General features: G+C 33.4%; 1 long non-coding RNA gene across 1 annotated transcript; it reads right to left on the reverse strand.

The window, feature by feature from the left end:
* Positions 1-392: 392 nt before the first annotated feature.
* Positions 393-5954, reverse strand: LOC113072644 (uncharacterized). Its single transcript, XR_003280323.1, has 6 exons — positions 5319-5954; positions 4969-5102; positions 4558-4612; positions 3009-3133; positions 2342-2412; positions 393-751 (listed from the first exon to the last, which is right to left on the reverse strand). It is a non-coding gene; the product is annotated as an uncharacterized LOC113072644 (long non-coding RNA).
* Positions 5955-6232: the final 278 nt, after the last annotated feature.

The following is a 6232-nucleotide window of genomic DNA, read 5'->3' on the forward strand; positions in this document are numbered from 1 at the left end:
TTTTCCAATTTCACAATTTCTAACAGAAGTTTAGTGGTTGGATGGGGCAGTTTTATGTCATCCCATCAGGTATTTCTTCCATGCCTATGCCATTTTCAATGTATAGTATATATCCAATAGTTAATCTAAAAAAATCTGTTGTTGAAATAGTACATTTTCACTTGAAATGCTTTATTTGCATCAGCTGATTTATTTTTGTGTAGTACAGATGAACCACATTGTTGCTTTCATATAAAACAAAGTTCTTTGACTCATACTTTGCTGCTTTTTCCATTGTTACATTTTTTCAATAAACATAGTTAAGAATAAACACACACACACACACACACACACACACACACACATAGAACCTGCAACCTAGAAAAAAAGACATTTTTATAATGTGCATTTTTATGAGTATGGGATGTTATCTATTAACCTAAAAGTTCCCTAACCAGAGGTCGGATGTTTTTGTAGAGTCTCAATGCCTCTGTGGCTGCTGCCATTGGCAGTAGAGTATTCTCCTCCATAACAAGAACACAGAGGTCATGGAGGTCACGATCACAGGGTATGTCTGATTTCCACAGGCAGACATTTTCATGGATAATCACATCCAATCTTTCAGCATCTACAGGATCCAAATTGTCTTTTGTTTGATGAAGTTCTGGTTAAAGTTCTACATGAGGAAGGGTTTCCCATGTTGTAAGTCACGACGATTGCTGCGTCGGATTCGGTGGTTATTCCACATGTTTACAACAGTGTCCAGTTCGTCCTAAAACCAAGCATATTAGGCATTAGTAGGAGTATAAAGCAGTGAAGCAGTGTTTACTGAAGCAGTAGACGTAGAACATTAATTGTAAATAACTATTAAAAGCACTATCACCTAGCATAGAAATTGCAACAAAAAAATCTAAATAATAAACAAATAAAAATAATATTTTTAAATAGTAAATAAAACTACTGGAAAACTATTCATGTATTTACAGCTATTTAAAAAATAAAATCCAAAAAAACTTACAAATGAGGGGAAAACACCACTCAGAGTGTTGTTTTCTCCCTCAGTTGTAAGTTGTTTTGGATATTTTTTTTGTAATATGTACATGCATAGTTTTACAGTTTTTTTTATTTATAACATTTTATGTTAAGCATTAGTGCTGAATCCCACGGCCGCCTATTGCCAGTTTATGTGGACAATCAATGCAGCATCACATCAAACTGACAGTGACCGAAAATAAATAGCGAGATTAGAAACAATGGCAAGTAACATTTTTACTGGTTATTTAGACGCAACAAAGCGCAGTTACACTGTTAAAAAAAGTTCCGTTAAAAAACGGAAAAAGTGCTGGTAATTAATTACCAGCACTTTTTCCGTTATTGTACGGGCACTTCCGTAAACCTTAAAACGGATATTTCCGTAGATTTACCTGAGTTTTTCTGTACCATTGACGGACACTTCCGTCAAACCTAAAATGGAAAATTCCGTATTTTCCGTAAATTTTTGTTTTATTGTACGGACAATTCCGTAAACCCTATAACAGATATTTCCGTAGATTTACCAGACTTTTTCTTTACCAATTACGGACACTTCCATCAAACCTAAAATGTAATATTCCGTATTATTAAAGAACTCAATCCATACCATTAAAGGACACTTCAGTCATCCTAAAATGTTTAATTCCATACAAAATTAAAATAAAATATGAGCAGGTACCTGTACAATATTGGTGTTGCACCAAATAATGGTCACAAAGATAAAGATTTTATTATTTTATTATTTTTTTAATACATGGGGTAAAAATTAATACAAAGACAGGGCTGTCATTATTAACAATTGCTACAGACTAATAGTCAATAGTCAAGTGAAATGACATAATTTTCCTAAAGAACACATTATTTAAAAGCACTAATACAGTATAGCTGTCAGATTTCATTAAAATGGATCTTCATTAGTGTTCCAAAAATGAACAAAAGTCTAATAGGATTGGAATGAGACTTTTCATATAATATTACGGGTGAACTAAACCTAGTTAGATTAATTTACCTTTTATTCATGCTAAATTATTTGCATCTACAATTGACATAAAAAAATTAAATAAAAAGCTTGTACAGCATTTGAAAATAAAGAACAAAGATTTATGCACTCATTCCTGACATTTTAATGTTAAACTAAGAGAACTATACAATCTAAATTAAGATCAGGGCTCCAAGTGTTTGTGTGCTTTTAGTATCTCTTGCCATGTGCCCGTTTGAGGAAACGGGCACATGGCCGTTTTTTTTTTTTTTTTTTGCTGCATGTTCAGTCCAAGTCCTAAATTGAGATTTGAAAAAAAAAAAAACCTTGGAATCTAGAAGAAGTTCATACATGAGTCTTGGAAGCGTAGATTCCCTTCATCTGAACCTTTGACGCTCGGTCAGGATTTCTTAACAGGAAGACTGTTAATGACAATAAATGAAAATGAATGAAAGTGAAGTACAGAGTAATGTGCAGAACAGGTTGAGATTGAATTATCAAATTCCATTTTAAGCATTGCTTATAAAATGCTAAACTTGCATTTCCAGTGGTCTCCAATTGCATCGGTCACATGATCTTGTCAAAAATGTTTTATGAAATACTTAGAGATCATTAGTTCACATAAAAATTAAAACTGTCATTAATCACTCATCTTCATGTCGTTCTTTACCCGTAAATCATTCAGTTATCTTCAGAACACAAAATTAACATAAAATTACAGTTGAACTACTGATGTCAAATGCACCATTTTCACGAAGTCCTTATACTATATTTCTGTGCCTTGATCGTGGTAGGGCACTTGCTGTCTATGGAGGGTCAGAAAGCTCTCATATTCCATCAAAAATATCTTAATTTGTGTTCTGAAGATGAATGAAGGTCTTACAGGTTCGAAACAACAAGAGGGTGAGTAATTAATGACAGAATTTTTGCTTTTGAGTGAACTAACCCTTATTATTTTCAACTAAATGGCAACATAACAAAATGCTTTATACACAGTTTTATTAGATATGTTCCTTACATTTGAATGAACTCCAGCGTAGGTGCCATTCTCCTCTGGATATTTATGTTTTAAATAAAACAAAGAGAATGTGTAGCTCGGCCGACCACAACGGGGGAGGAAATGGTAACTAGTGTGATAGCAATCTGGAATCACCAATAACAATAAACAAATAAATTATAAACAACACATTGTAAATTCAGAAAGCCACTCCAAACATTGATTAAATCTTTCTGTTAACTGACTAAACGACTCCATGACTAATTTCTTGTCAGTGTTGAACATCCCTAATGGTAAATAAATATGGAACCATATGGATAGCAAAATTCTATTTGAAATGTGCAAAATGGCAATGCAATACATAAAATGCCAATGTAGTTTTGTATTTTAATTAACATTTTACCATACATGTGTCAAATTTAGTGCAAAATAAAAACTCAGTTATATAATTTACATTTGCCATTTTCTACACTAGTTTTAATATGCAAATTAAAAACATTTTAACACTTTACAAGTTGCAAAATTACAGTGAAAATGTATTACCCAAATTTATTAGATATGTTTAACATGTCCAAGCAAAAAATCTAGCTAAATTATTATTAATTGACTTTTTTCCTAAATGCATTTAGACTTGGGGGTAGGACACTTGGGATTGCAATTTCATCATAATACCTCATGAAATTGTAGCAAAAATGCATTGAGAATTTCACAATGCATTCTGAGCCAAATGTGCAGCAAAATGGTGATTTAAACCTTTATTTTTCTTAAATGCATTGACTCTTACATATAAGACGTTTCAATACCATTTTCATTTAATACCAAGCGATGAATTTAGTTTAAGTCAGTGTGGAGAGCATTTGGTTGAGTGAATATACACATATTGTGTGTCCTGTTGCTGACCCCCACCTTGATGTAGCCTAACGATTGACAGGTCAGGGGCCTGATGCATTTCCAAATGCATTTCAAATCCACACTGACTTTATATTCATTGTGAGGTATTAAGTGAAAATGCAACTGAAACATCTTGTAAGTGTCAATCCACTTCTTCAATGCACTAAAAATAACAGAAATTGAAACCACCATTTTGTGGCACCTTTGGCTCAGAATGCATTCTGAAATTCTCACTGTATTTTGCTACAATTATCATGCTGTATTATGATGAAAATGCAATCCCAAGTGTCCTACCCCCAAGTCAAAATTTGTTTAGGAAAAACAGCATTTAAATGATAATTTTACTACAGTTTTTGCTTGGACATATTAAACAAATCTAGTCAATTTGTGTAATATATGTTCATTTGAATTTTGCAACTTATAAAGCATTAAAATATTTTTTTTTTTGCATATTAAAATTATTGTAGGAAATAGCAAATGTAAATGATATAATAGTTTTTTTTTTCCTTTTCATTTTGCACTAAATATTGTACATGTAGGGAAAATGTACATTAAAATACAGAAACACATTGCTGTTTTACATATTGCATTGCCATTTTGCATATTACATTTCTAACTGAATTTTGCTACACATAAGCTTTCATTAATAAAAACTTAATAAATAAAACATAATACAAACCCATGATAAGAATGCAGGGGGGGCTTGGGATGCAAAGTACAGCAGCAATTATGACCTGCCATTAGAAAAGAAAAAGAAAAGAAACAGAAACACCATCAATGTCATTAACTACTGTCCCTTTTAAACATGACTCACATCGACGGACATTTGACACATCCCTAATCTTTACATCAGCCAAGATTTATTAACTTATTTGAGACTCTCACTCGCCAAAAATGTTCATTTTGTGCGTGCTTTTGTCTGTGTAAAAGTGAGAGAACTTGTATGAAGCACCATTCTCTGTGCGTGCATGACATGTGTGCGTTCACAGACAGGGTGCCAGTAAAGTTACAGAATTAACTTATCGTGTGTGTGTGTGTGTGTGTGTGTGTGTGTTTAACATAAACAAGCCGATGAAATGTCTAAACCAACCTCGTTTGGCAGAAAAGGTGTGTTATCCTTGAAGAACTCTGTGATGTCAGATCTTCTGCTCATATAATCTCTTTTAAATAAAAAGTCGTAACGTTAATGGCGTCTTCTTTTCTTGACAATTGCTCTGCCTGCTCCTGTTGAAGGCATAAAGCGCTCTAAACACAGTTGTACCGCAATTCAGATTTAACGTGATCACAGCTGCTCAATATCACCTCAGAAACATTAATACGCCTGATGCTTTACGACATGCTCATTAACAAACACATTACACCGCATCAACAACAATAAAAAGGTAATAAACCTTTATTTATAAAACTAAAAGAGTGCACTGCAACCACTGCATCACGTACCTCCACGTCGAGTAAATTAACGTTAAGATGTGACGGTATGCTGAAAATGTTGAATGCAACGTCTCCGACAGTCATTTGCCAAACAAGCCAGGCAGCAACAAAGTTAACGATACAGTTTGTTACATTAAACAAAAAATAATTAACAAAGGAAGTGTAGGAACCATTCTCAAAATCCTAAATCCGACTTTAAAATGAGATTTTGACAGAGAGTATCTCCGTGAATAATGGCGCCTACAAAAGCATTGGTTTCGCTCCGATTGTAGACTGAGCTACACAATGCAAAGCGTAATTAAAAATAACGGAGAAACGACTGTAAAAAGAAAATACGGACAATTCCTTTAAATTATTACGGTATATTGTACTGTATTTTTACGGACTTTTTTTACAGTGTACAGTCATAGTGCGGGTTCCCGAATCAGAAGCACAATGAATGACTAAAACTGTCAAAATCATCCCACCTCTCGCTTAAATGAAAACTTATCAACAGCGGTTTATTTATTGAAGTACTGTTTATAGATTCATACAATGAAAATACTACTTCCGTGACATCGACGACTTGTAATGTGTCATTTTATACATAATAGTTGTAACAGAAGATGGTAAGACTCATTTCCAAGTCGAGGTAGTGGCTATTTATATGTCTTTGTGACACCGGTAGACCAGAAAAAGCTCTAAAGTGCATCACAATCTCAGTTTAAACACTCTCTTGACAATCATTTAATCATCTTGTACTATATTTTGTTTGTGTTTTTGTCTGTTTGACCAAACTCTGAGAATAGTCTTTATCTAAAAACGATGAAAAAGATACACGGCTGGTGGGCCGGATCGACATTAAAAGTTTTCACAATAGTTTAGAAGATGCCGTACGATGTGGGTTAGCAAAATGAAAATTCAATTTTGAATGATTTTTTTTA

This window comes from Carassius auratus, unplaced genomic scaffold (genome assembly GCF_003368295.1).
Source record: "Carassius auratus strain Wakin unplaced genomic scaffold, ASM336829v1 scaf_tig00009729, whole genome shotgun sequence".
In the NCBI taxonomy this organism is placed as follows: domain Eukaryota; kingdom Metazoa; phylum Chordata; class Actinopteri; order Cypriniformes; family Cyprinidae; genus Carassius; species Carassius auratus.